This window comes from Panthera leo, chromosome E2, assembly GCF_018350215.1.
Source record: "Panthera leo isolate Ple1 chromosome E2, P.leo_Ple1_pat1.1, whole genome shotgun sequence".
NCBI classification, from domain to species: Eukaryota; Metazoa; Chordata; class Mammalia; order Carnivora; family Felidae; genus Panthera; species Panthera leo.
In genome coordinates, this window is record NC_056693.1 from 44,118,511 (window position 1) to 44,131,199 (window position 12,689).

At 42.3% G+C, this 12,689-nt stretch overlaps 1 protein-coding gene across 2 annotated transcripts in view; it reads left to right on the forward strand.

The window, feature by feature from the left end:
- TANGO6 (transport and golgi organization 6 homolog) overlaps positions 1–12,689 on the forward strand; it is a 191,800-nt gene that overhangs the window by 157,788 nt on the left and 21,323 nt on the right. The gene's annotated exons all lie outside the window — the stretch shown is intronic.

Below are 12,689 nucleotides of genomic sequence, written 5' to 3' on the forward strand. Positions count from 1 at the left end.
AGGTGCCCTCTTCAATACCCATCACCCACCCTCCTCTCCCTCCTACCCCCCATCAGCCCTCAGTTTGTTCTCAGCTTTTAAGAGTCTCTTATGCTTTGTCTCTCTCTCACTGTAGCCTCTCTTTTTTTTTTTTTCCTTCCCCTCCCCCATGGGTACCTGTTAAGTTTCTCAGGATCCACATAAGAGTGAAAACATATGGTATCTGTCTTTCTCTGTATGGGTTATTTCTTAAAAGTCTTTTTAATATTTCTATGGACTTTTATGAAATATTTAGAAATGCTAATTTCTGGCCCATCCTTGATTGGAATCCTTTGGTAAAAAATGAGGAGAGGGTGCACCTCACCTGTACTTGAATGGCTGTAGGGGCACATGCTTTTTATTTATATTTTTATTTTTATTTGAGAGAGTGCAAGTTGGGGAGAGGGGCAGAGGGAGAGAGAAAGAATCTTAAGCAGGCTCCATGCTCCGTGTGGAGCCCAGTGCAGGGCTCGATGCAGGTCTTGATCTCAAGACCCTGGGATCATGACCTGAGCCGAAACCAAGAGTCAGCTCAAGCAAAGGAGCCACCCAGGCGCCCCAGGGCACGTGCTTTTTAAAGTTCTTTAAGCAACAGTGAGTTGCTTAGTGAGAGTGAGTCTTCCTTGTCATAACTTTGGATTTCGTTTCATCAGCTACTTTTAATTATAGACATTTTGTTAAAATAGGTTTTGGTTTGAATAATGCAGTATTCTAAGTATACTTTAAGACTATGATTTGCCTGCATGTATTACATGTATTTTATAAGATACTAAACCAGAAGATACTCTGACAGAGTAGTGTACCTTATTACATAGGTTTAATTTCTGAATAAATTGAATTAAATCCAAACTATCTACAGAATTTCCTAAAATCACAGGATATTAAGAACCAGTAGCATCTGTGCCAGAGATTTACTGTTATTAGCCAATTCCAACAGCAAATAACAGCCTGATTCTTCATCCCTCAGTGCTCAGAAGCATGTCCCTCCTGAGCTGGAGGGGAGGGAATCGTTGTATTGTCCGAGTTACCGTGCTGAATGTACATGGATTCCTTTTATGACGATTGCTTGCCTTCTCATTGGTCGTCCCAGAGAGGCCTCCTCGTGAGGCTTAGTAATTCCTGTACTTCACAGACAGGAAAGTTCCAGAAACTTTAAGAACAAATACTGAAAGGCCTATGAGCAAATGGTGCTGAATATTTTTTTTTAAGCCATAGTTTCAATTGTTTTAGTCAAAACAGGATTAAGTGATTATTTTAAATTCTTTTTTTTTATTAACAACAGGTATAACAACTGAAACTGAGTGTTTATTTTCTATTAATAAAAATGGATTTTTACAAAAGTAGCAAAAAGAAAACCTCTACAAGTGCATACACACCCTGAGTGAGTGAGGGGGGAGAGAGAGAGAGAGAGAGAGACTGTGTGTGTGTGTGTGTGTGTGTGTGTGTGTGTGTGTGTGTGTCTAGTTAGTAAAGTGAGAGAAGAAATAGAAAGCCTACCCAGATTTCTCAGATCTGTGTGTAGCCAATGAAAGCAACACTCCTGGTCTCACCAGTGCTAACATAATTTGTGGCTGTGGAAGATGATTGTCACCTTCAAAAACCCATGTGAATGGAAAACCTCTCTCCTGTTCTCTATTCTGCACTCACAGAAATTTATAAATTGTGCTCACCCAGTGACTAAAGGAAAGGAAATGGGATGAGATGAATGTAGGATTCCTCTTCCTGGTGCATCCTTAAGACCAGGTGTGTTAAATCTTGTAATCGTGGGTGTGATTATAATCAGGGGCACTTTAATGAGAAACGGAGATAACCACAAAGCTTTCAATCTAGGACTTATCTTTTCTGCTGTTTGCCCCCAGGAACAGCTGAAATGAAAGTGCCACTTTGTTGATGAAGTTGTGTGTGTGTGTGTGTGTGTGTGTGTGTGTGTGCGTGCGTGCGCGCGCGCATTTTTCCCTTCTAATCACTATTTTTAAAGTTACAGAATGCCAAAGATAATTCCAGGGTTCAGTGAATTTTCTCTTGCTGCTAGATGCGCCTGCTAAGGACCTCTGTGGTTCTGGCAGCTCAGAAAGGAGGCAGGAAATCCAGGAAGAGGTGGATGTTCAGAAGATCAGAAGACAGATTGGGATCAGAGAGGGAAGACCTCACTACCCCCACTCAAGAGGTAGCTTTTACCTCTTTCTCATTCAAAAGTAGCCAGAACATGGGGGCCTGGGTGGCTCAGTTGGTTAAGCGTCCGACTTTGACTCAGGTCATGATTACATAGTTCATGAGTTCGAGCCTGGCATCGGGCTCTGTGCTGGTAGCTCAGAGCCTGGAGCCTGCTTTGGATCCTGTGTCTCCCTCTCTGTCTGCCCCTTCCCGCTTGTGTTTCTCTCCTCTCTCTCTCTCTTCCTCAAAAGTGAATAAACGTTAAAAAAAAAAAAAAAAAAAGTAGCCAGAATTTTGTGCAGTCAACATAATATCCACATTGGAGGGAGATATTACATACATTTTCTTATTGAAAAACTTACTTTCTCTGCTTAGCCTTATTTTGGCCTTATGGCCATGTCTGTTAACTGTTAATTTATTACCACTGTAGCCTGAAGCCTAGGAGAGGCCAGAAGGAACTCCCATTTAACCGATTCTACCTTACCCTTGCTAGAAGTTAAATTCACTAGGGATGTTCAGAGGAGGAGGTAAGTTTAGATATGTGCCTTCTGTTGGCTTCAGGGTTCAGAACAGCCTTCCTCCACATGTGGAGGGTAAGCTGAGGAACAGAATGAAAAAATTGTGCCTAACTATCCAGACCTTCCCAGATCTTTGCACAGTGACTTGTTTAAGTATTGTAAATATTTAGAACATCCATTTTCATAAATTCATTCCAAAGACAATAATGAATAATTGGGGTAGTAATGGCTGAGTAATAGCCGACAAGACTGGCCCTCCTTCAGATAGCAACTATAAATTCTGGACATAATATAGTAAGCAGCTACCTTGAGACACTGGAGAGCAGTCACATGCAGGCAGATTCTTATGGGGAGTCCATGCTCACAGGACAGGCATTGTATGGAGTAAGTTTCCGTTTTCTTGGCTTTTAACTTAGGAAAAAGTCTATCCGGGAGCAAATGCAATGCAGGAGGGGCACTGGTGGAGATACCACAGTTTTTCTAGCCTGGAGAACCAGGACGTTGATCTGGGGAAACCGCAGTTTCAGGACAGAGAGGGGAAATTCTGGGATGGATAGATCCTGAGAAAGGATTCCCAAATTCTGTCTGCCTGAATCTCTTCCCGAACCTTTGACCAAGCAAGATACAGGCTTGCTTTAAAAAAGAAGAAGGAGGTGCCTGGGTGCTCAGTCGGTTAAACATCCATCTCTTGATTTTGGCTCAGGTCATGATCTCATGGTTCGTGAGATCGAGCCCCATGTTGGGCTCTGTGCTGATGGTGCAGATCCTGCTTGGGATTCTGTCTCCCTCTCTCTCTCTGCCCCTCCTCTGCTTGCACTCTGTCTCCCTCAAAAATAAACAAAACATTTAAAAACAATTAAATAAAAATAAAGATAAGTGATCTGGAATGACCAGAGGCTCTCAGAAACCTAAACCTATATTTCCTCTAGGAGCAATGTTTCAGTCTCCATTAATTCATTGTTCATGGCAACTTTGCAGAACATAACTACCATGAATAACGAGAACTGGCTATATATAATAGGAAAAAAAATTGATGATCTTAGAAAAAAAGAATGAGTACTTTGGGACTGACTGTAGTTCTAGATTTATTGAGAGAACTACTACAGTCCTCTACACAGTTTGCAGAAAGCAGACTTCCAAGAACTATCAGGTACTTGAGAATTTTGCATATGGGTTTACAGTGACTATAAATTTGGCAACATTTTATATTGAAAATTTCTCCCTTGCATTTTTTATTCTTAATATTTATTTATTTATTTTGAGAGAGAGAGAGAGAGTGAGAGAGAAAGCATGTGTGAGCAGGGAAAGAGGCAGAGAGAGAGAATCCCAGGCAGGCTCCGCATTATCAGCACAGAGCCCGACGCGGGGCTCCGTCTCCCAATCCATAAGATCGTGACCTGAGCCGAAATCAAGAGTCAGACACTCAACTAACTGAGCCACATAGGCGCTCCTTTCTCCCTTGCTTTTTAATATTAAAAGGTATTTCCTGGAGCATAGCTTTTCTTCCTTCTAATCACTAATTTTAGGTGACAAAAACCTAATCTATATTCTGTCTAGTAGGAGATAAGTAGTAGGCTTTTAGAATTCATTCCTTCAAGATGATAAACAAATCTTCTTCTTCTTCTTCTTCTTCTTCTTCTTCTTCTTCTTCTTCTCCTTCTTTTAAGTAATCTCTGTATCCAACATGGGGCTCGAACTCACAATCCCAAGATCAAGAGTCACATGCTCTTCCATCTGAACCACCCAGGTGCCCCAAGATGTTAAATGAGTCTTAACACCAGGTCCTGTCTTTAAAAATAAGCAAACCCTGGAAACATCTTCTGGAGGAAGAGTTTGGGATTAATTATTAACTGATGGCTAAGGCAGGTTCTGAGCCAAACCCAGGTCTCCACCCAGGAATGATTTTTAATTCCTTCTTTGAATCCAGAGTTGGACTCGGATGACAGAAACCTCTTCCTGATAACATAATGAGCAGTGGCTTCGTGAACATTTGTGCAGTCAGAGGTTACTCTCCTACTTCACTGTCCAGAGAAAGCAAACCCTGGCTTAAAAAAAAAAAAAAAAAAAAAGGCTCACGTATGACGTGATGCTTTTCTGGTTACAGCAGTTACCCGTGGTCCATCTAAAAGACTGAGTGCGTGCATCCTGGGTTCACCTTGTTTCCTGTCTGTCCAGACCAAGAACTGGGACCCGAGGAGGGTAGGACACTTAATCTCTGACACGGCACAAATGGCAAGTTATAAGTAAATGGGCAAGCTGAATGGAAACTTTCCTTCCTTTTATTGGTTTTGTTCTATCCTGAAAGTTATTTTGGCAACATTTGGTGTGGTTTTGGTGCTATGTGTACAGTAAACGGGCCCAGTTCCTTCCCAGAGCCAGTTTCACACATTGCTCCTTTTAACAGATCGAAGGCTCTGTGTGAAGAGTAAATGAAAAGAACATTTATGTAAACATGACTGTGATCCAGGTAATAATTATTCCCCTGTAAACTTTGAAAAAGTGCTTGGGAGAGAGTGCCCTTCCAGGACTGAAATTAAAGAGATTCTTCCCTTCCTGGGAGCACAGGGCTATAGCCGGTTGATCAAGGCAGCAGTTCTGCTGATCATCTGCCAATGGCCAGGGCTTGGTGTTTACAGTATTGATATTCTTCATTAAAGACATTTAATAAGAATTCAGCATTTGTTAGAGGCGCCTGGGTGGCTCAGTCGGTTAAGCGTCCAACTCTTGGTTTTGGCTCAGGTCATGATCTCATGGTTCGTGAGTTCGAGTCCCACATCGGGCTTGGTGCTGACAGTGCAGAGCCTGCTTGGGATTCTCTCTCTCCCTCTCTCTCTCTCAAAATAAATAAGCTTAAAAAAGATTTAAGGAATTCAGCATTTGTTGGACAACGTTTACAATGTCAAAAGAGACGGTGGCTTAGAGGGACTTTCAAATAAGTCATAGGTTTATAAATGGTCTCTTCCCCCCAAACACTTCCTTCTTTTCTCTCAGACAATATAGTTGCTTCTCCTCATTTCATTCTTAGAAGACGGGATCCTCTCGGGCTCCACAGTGGTTTCCTGGGTCTGCCTAACAAAGTGCCACTGAAAACAGAACTTTGTTGTCTCGTAGTTTTGGAGACCTAAAGGTCCAAAATCAAAGTGTTACAGGGCCATGCGCCCTCTGAAACCTGTAGGGAAGTTCTTCCTTCCTTCTCGCTTCCGGTGCTTTGCAGGCAGGCTTCGGCATTTATTGGCTTGTAGCCACATCGCTCCAGTCTCTGCCTTTGTTGTCACATGTGTTCTCCTTGTGTGTCTCTGTCTTCACATGGCTTCCTTCTTCTCAGGACACCAGTGCTGGATTAGGGCCCCCCTACTCTACTATGACCTTAACTAGTCACATCAGAACAACCATTTCCAAATAAGGTCACATTCTGAGGTACTGGGGGTTAGGACCTCATGGTATCTTTTTGGGGGGGAACACACGTTTCAACCCATAATTCCATAGTGCTCTCTCTTTTGTGCTTATGCTTCTCCACCTCTTCATCACTGCCACATCTTAAGAAGCCTGTTCTGGGGGGTGCCTGGTGTCTCAGTCCGTTAAGTAGCCGATTCTTGATCTCAGCTCGGGTCATGATCTCATGGTTTGTGAGTTCAAGCCCCACATTGGGCTCTGTGCTGACAGTGCAGACCCTGCTTGAGATTCTCTCTCCCTCTCTCTGCCCCTGCTCTACTTGTTTTCTCTCTCTCTCTCTCTCAAAATAAATAAATAAACTTAAAATTTTTTTTTTTTAAAAAGAAGCCTGTTCTGTGTAGGGTATCTCTTCTTTGTCACACTCTTACTTTTTTTTTTTTTTTTTTTGTCTGCTTTAAGGGCCTGTACCACATACTGTACCCTCAGGAAGACCAGAGAAGCAGTGTTTGTGACATGCTTACCTTGAAAGAACTTAATTCTGACACTTGACTAGAAAGAATAAGGAGGAGCATAGAATAATTTTTTGGACTCTTGGCCTTGGTGCAAATCTCTTAACCCCCCTGAACCTCATTTGCACATCCGTCCCATCCCCCTGACACAGATGTGGCAAGAATTAGAAGGGATAACTTGGCAAATGCTTCACACTGTGAAGGGTTGCCAATATGAAAGATGACAGTGATGATGACTACGACTCATCTCGGGTGGCGGCGGTATTGTCATTGCTATTACTACCCCCACCGCCACCACCACGGCCACTACTACTATGTCATCCTTAGATTTGCTGGGGTTTTGAACAATATTTTTAAATCCACCAAAGGTAATTTCATATTTGTTCTGAATGAATAGGCAAGTATTTCCTGGCTGGAACTTTTAGAACCTTACACTTTGTCACACCAGGCTCACACCATCGGTCATCTCAGACTTGGGAAGATAGACTTTATTATGTGGAATCCAGCCTTCTAACTCTGTGCAAGGATCTCATGATTGCATATGCCACCTCGTTCTTCCTCATGGACAACGACTCGACTGGAAAAGTATAAGAACCTAGATGCTTTGGGGGCACTTGGGCGGCTCAGTTGGTTAAGCATCTGATTCTGGATTTCAGCTCAGGTCACGATCTCACAGTTCGTGAGTCCAAGCCCCACGTCAGGCTTGCGCTGACAGTGAGAAGTCTGCTTGTGATTCTCTTTCTCTGCCCTTCCCCTGCTCATACCCTCTCTCTCTCTCAAAATAAATAAATAAAACTTAAAAGGGGGGGCGGCGCCTGGGTGGCTCAGTCGGTTGAGCTTCTGACCTGGGCTCAGGTCACGATCTCACGGTTCATGAGTTTGAGCCCTGCATCAGGCTCTGTGCTGACAGCTTGGAGCCTGGAGCCTGCTTCAGATTCTGTGTCTCTCTGCTCCTTCCCTGCTTGCACTTTGTCTCTCCGTCAAAAATAAATAAACATCAAAGAGGGAGAGAGAGAGAGTGAGAGAACCTACATGCTCTGCAGTTACTGAACCAAAGGACTTAATATATGTCCAGACATGATTTGACTTCCAACACTCCCTTTCTTCTGTATCACTATGAGGCAGTGGTTATAGCACCACAAAATAATAATAATGCTGTCTGCTTTCATAAAGCAGACACTGAGCTAGGTGCATTATTGGACTATCTCAGTTGATTCTCTCAGGAGCACTGAGGGGTAGGTGTCCCCATTTTACAAATGACTAAAGGAAGACCCTCAGAGATTAACCTGTACTCTACCTGGCTTTTCTGTTCCCTAACTTTATTTTTTAGAGACAGCATGAGCAGGAGAGGTACAGAGAGAGAGGGGGACAGAGGATCCGAAGCTGGCTCCGTGCTCACAGCAAAGGGCCCAACGTGGGGCTCAAACTCACGAACCGTGACATCATTACCTAAGCTGAAGTTATACTCTCAACCAACTGAGCCACCCATGTGCCTCTGGGCCACTGACTTTTTAAATTTTTTTTTTTTAACGTTTATTTATTTTTGAGACAGAGAGAGACAGAGCATGAACGGGGGAGGGTCAGAGAGAAAGGGAGACACAGAATCCAAAACAGGCTCCAGGCTCTGCGCAGTCAGCACAGAGCCCGACGCGGGGCTCGAACCCACAGACAGCAAGATCATGACCTGAGCCGAAGTCGGCCACCCAACCGACTGAGCCACCCAGGCGCCCCGGCCACTGACTTTTTAAAGAAAGAGTAAACAGGGGAGCCTGGCTGGCTCGGTCAGGAGAGCATGCGACTCTTGATCTCACAGACATGAGTTCAAGCCCCACAATGGGTGTAGAGTTTACTTAAAAATAAATAGAATAGAGTAAAATAAAATAAAATAAAATAAAATAAAATAAAATAAAATAAAATAAAAGCAAATAAAGATTATTTTAAAGCAAATAAGTACACCAGTAGTTGATGAAAGTATCCACTAAGCAATCACCAGTTTCTTTGCCATGGTGAGAATATTTAAAGTAACATTTTAGTTAATCAAGACTTGTACCAAGTTCCATTTCCTATTCAGCCATCTACGTTTTCTGTAAATAGCAAAGTTCTCATCACTTCTGTGTGGCAAGGGGTTGCCAGGAAAAACTATGGTGATTTTTTACACCTGTTATGTATGTTTAGAAGCTTGTCTTATTCTGTTAAAGCCCAATATAATTTTCTATCTTTTCCTTTCTAAGACCCAGTCAGACCAGAAGCACAACTTCTCAAATGTTCGTTCCCACACAGTAACAATCAGATGTTTAGTCATTAATGAATGCCTGTTTTTCCAAGGATCTCTACCATCTGTCAAATACAAGATTTGTATATGGGATAGTAATTCAGATATCATACCGTTACATCACTGAGTTAAAGAGGGTTTATAGCTAGAAAACCCTGGATAGTATCCGGGGCATTTTTCAGGGGCGTATTTGTCCCAGGATCTGAGCTAGCGTCTGAGAGAGGAAGGCTAGAAGGTGTCAGGCGAGGAGTGTGCCAGGCTGGAGTCAGAGCCAACCTAAGGGAAGTTGAATGGGAGAAAGGCAAGGCCAGGTCCAGGCAGATGAAGACACTCCCACCAGGCCACGGCTGCTGATCTAAAGGGAGGTAAATGAGTGCTGTGTTCATTGATAGCGTAATAGCCCCATTCCCCCTTGCCTCGTATTTTGTTTAATCTCATTTAATCTTAAATGGAGGTATAACTCGTATCTATAAAATTCACCTTTTTAAAGTGTGCATTTCAGGGTTTTTAGTGTTTTATAAAATTGTTCCAACACCACCACCATCTAATTCCAGGGCATTTTCATTACCCCCCAAAAGAAGCCTTGTAGCCAAGAGCAGTCATTACCCGCCATTTCCCCGCTTGTCCCCAGCTCCTGGCCACCACCAATCTACCTATTGTCTATGGATTTGCCTTTTCTAGACATTTCATATCAAAGGAATCACATAATATATGGCCTTTTGGGCCTGGCTCTTTTCACTTAGCATAATGCAGTCAAGGTTCATCTTGTATTGTAGCCTACATTGGGATTTCATAACCTTTTATGGATGAATAATATTCCATTGTATGAATATACCATGTTTGTCTATCCATTCATCAGTTGATGGACATTTGGGTTATTTCCACTATTTGGCTATTTTAAATAATGTTGCTGTGAACATTTGTGTGCACACTTTCATGCAAACATATGCTTTCATTCTCATGAGTATATGCCTAGGAGTGGAATTGCTGGGTCATATGGTATCTCTGCATTTACCTTTTTCAGGAGCTGCCAGACTATTTTCCAGCTGCATCATCTCCCATTCTCAGCAGCAATGTCTGAGGGTCCAAATCCTCCACAGTCTGATTAACACTTGTTACTGTCTTATCATTTGCTAGGATTATTGCCACCCTAGTGAGTGTGAGGTGGTGTAGTTTAAATTTGCATTTCCCTGGTGGCTAAAGATGTTGAGCATTGTTTCATGGATTTATTAGCCATTTGGATATCTGCTTTGGAGAAATGTCTATTCAGAATCTTTGCCCATTTTTTAAATTGGGTTACTTGTCTTTTTATTGTTAGTGTGTTTGTTTTTATTTTTTTTTTTTAGTTTTTTTTTAACGTTTTATTTATTTTTGAGACAGAGAGAGACAGAACATGAACAGTGGAGGGTCAGCGAGAGGGAGACACAGAATCTGAAACAGACTCCAGGCTCCGAGCTGTCAGCACAGTGCCCGACGCGGAGCTTGAACTCACTGACCGTGAGATCATGACCTGAGCCGAAGTCAGCCGCTTAACCGACTGAGCCACCCAGGCGCCCCATATGTGTGTTTGTTTTTTAATTGGGATTTTCATATCTAAAAATGTCATTCATAGTTTTACAAAGCTTAAATCAAAGATCCATAGTCCCATCCTCCCTTTTACCCTCCATTCTCTCTTCCCATTAGCAACTGTTTTCAATTTGATTAGCTGTTTCTTTAAGTGTTTACTTCCATATTTCTTTTTTTAAATGTTTATTTTTGAGAGAGAGAGAGAATGAGTGGGGAGGGACAGAGAGAGATGGAGACACAGAATCTGAAGCAGGCTCCAGGCTCCAAGCTGTCAGCACAGAGCTCAACGTGGGGCTTGAACTCATGAGCCATGAGATCATGACCTGAGCCAAAGTTGGATGCTTAACTGACTGAGCCACCTACGCACCCTAACTTCCATATTTCTTTATTTTTATTTTTTTATTTCTAGAGAGAGACTGTCTGCAAGTCAGGGGAGAGGGACAGAGACAGAGAGAGAGAGAGAGAGAGAGAGAGACTTTTAAGCAGGCTCCACTTGCAGTGCAAAGCCTGACGCGGGGCTCAATACCACGACCTGAGCTGAAATCAAGAGTCGGATACTCAAAACTAGGGGCACCTGGGTGGCTCAGTCAGTTAGGCATCCAACTTTGACTCAGGTCATGATCTCACTGCTCATGAGTTTGAGCCCCGCGTTGGGCTCTGTGCTGACAGCTCAGAGCCTGGAGCCTACTTCGGATTCTGTGTCTCCCTCTTTCTCTGCCCCTCTCTCACTCACGCTCTGTCTCTCTCACTCTCTCGTAAAAGTAAACATTAAAAAAAATTTTTTTTAAAAGTCAGTTGCTCAACTGACTGAGCCACCCAGGTGCCCCTACTTCCATATTTCTAAGTAGCATGCTTACATTGCTATTTCTTGATTTTTCAACACACTTTTTGACTTCCTGCTAGATCTAATATGTACAAGTGGGACTTCGTCAGTGATTATGTTCCTAAGGTCCAGAAGACTGGCCTGCAGTGAGATTCAATGAAGCAGCATAGTGGCTTAGACTTAGAATGTAGATTCTAGAGCTAGAATGTCTAGGATTGAATCCTAGCTTTACAACTTACTGGCAGTGAGACCCTGCACAAGTTAGTTAACCTCTCTGTGCCTCGATTTCCTCATCTGTAAAAATGAGGATAATCATAGTACATAGGGTTGTTTTTTAAAATTAAATGACCAGGGGGTGCCTGGGTAGCTCAGTCGGTTAAGTATCTGACTTTGGCTCAGGTCATGATCTCACCGTTCATGAGTTCGAGCCCCGCATCAGGCTGTGTGCTGACAGCTCAGAGCCTAAAGCCTGCTTCCGATTCTGTGTCTCCCTCTCTCTCTCTCTCTCTGCCTCTTCCCAGCTTGAGTTCTCTTTCTCTCTCTCTCTCTCTCTCTCTCTCTCTCTCTCTCTCTCTCTCAAAAATAAACATTTAAAAATTTTTTAAGATTTTTTAATTAAATGACCTTATGTACATAAAGCATTTAGAACGTATAGGTTCTAAAAGCTCAATATGTATTAGTATTATTATTAATATGCCCCAAATATATGCAACTCTCCTTCCCCATTTTCCCTATACAATTACATTACAGTTTTTGCTATATCAACATTTAGTGTTTATGTTACTATGACTGTAAATATTATCCACAACTGAGCCATATTATCTACTATGGTTACATTTCCTTTCTTGTATGAATTTTGGATTTTTCTGATGTTAATAAATGTCTCAGGTTTATTTTTGTTACTTTTCTGTAAAAGTACCTATTACCAATTTGTCCCCCATGCTAAATGTTTATAAATCTCTTAAAAGATTCAAACATATCAAGTGCTCTAATAGTTTCACCTTCTGAGAGACATATCTCCTATAATCTTTCATTCGCTTGCTCTTGTGTGGACTAGTTACTTTCTAAGACTACTGCAAGATTTAAGAACACAGCACTTACAAGTTAACAATGCTTTGTGTGCATGGGCAATACTTATGGACTGGTGAACTTTATAGGAGGGTGATGATATAGCCAAGTCATTTCATTAGGAGACTTACTTTCACTGGTAGACATCAAGACTCTCTGAAGTTGTTTTCTTTGGGGCTGGTCAGAGAATTTTCTGTTCTTCTACCTAGAGGATGTGAGCCCAGCTGCCAGGGTTATGGAAGATGAGTGGAAGAAGGATGATGGCAGTCTCGTCATTTTGTATGCAGGTTTTCACTTAATCCTTCTATTTTCAACATGGTAGCCTCATCCTTATCAGTACCTGATGTCTGTCTATCCATAGTCTCTTT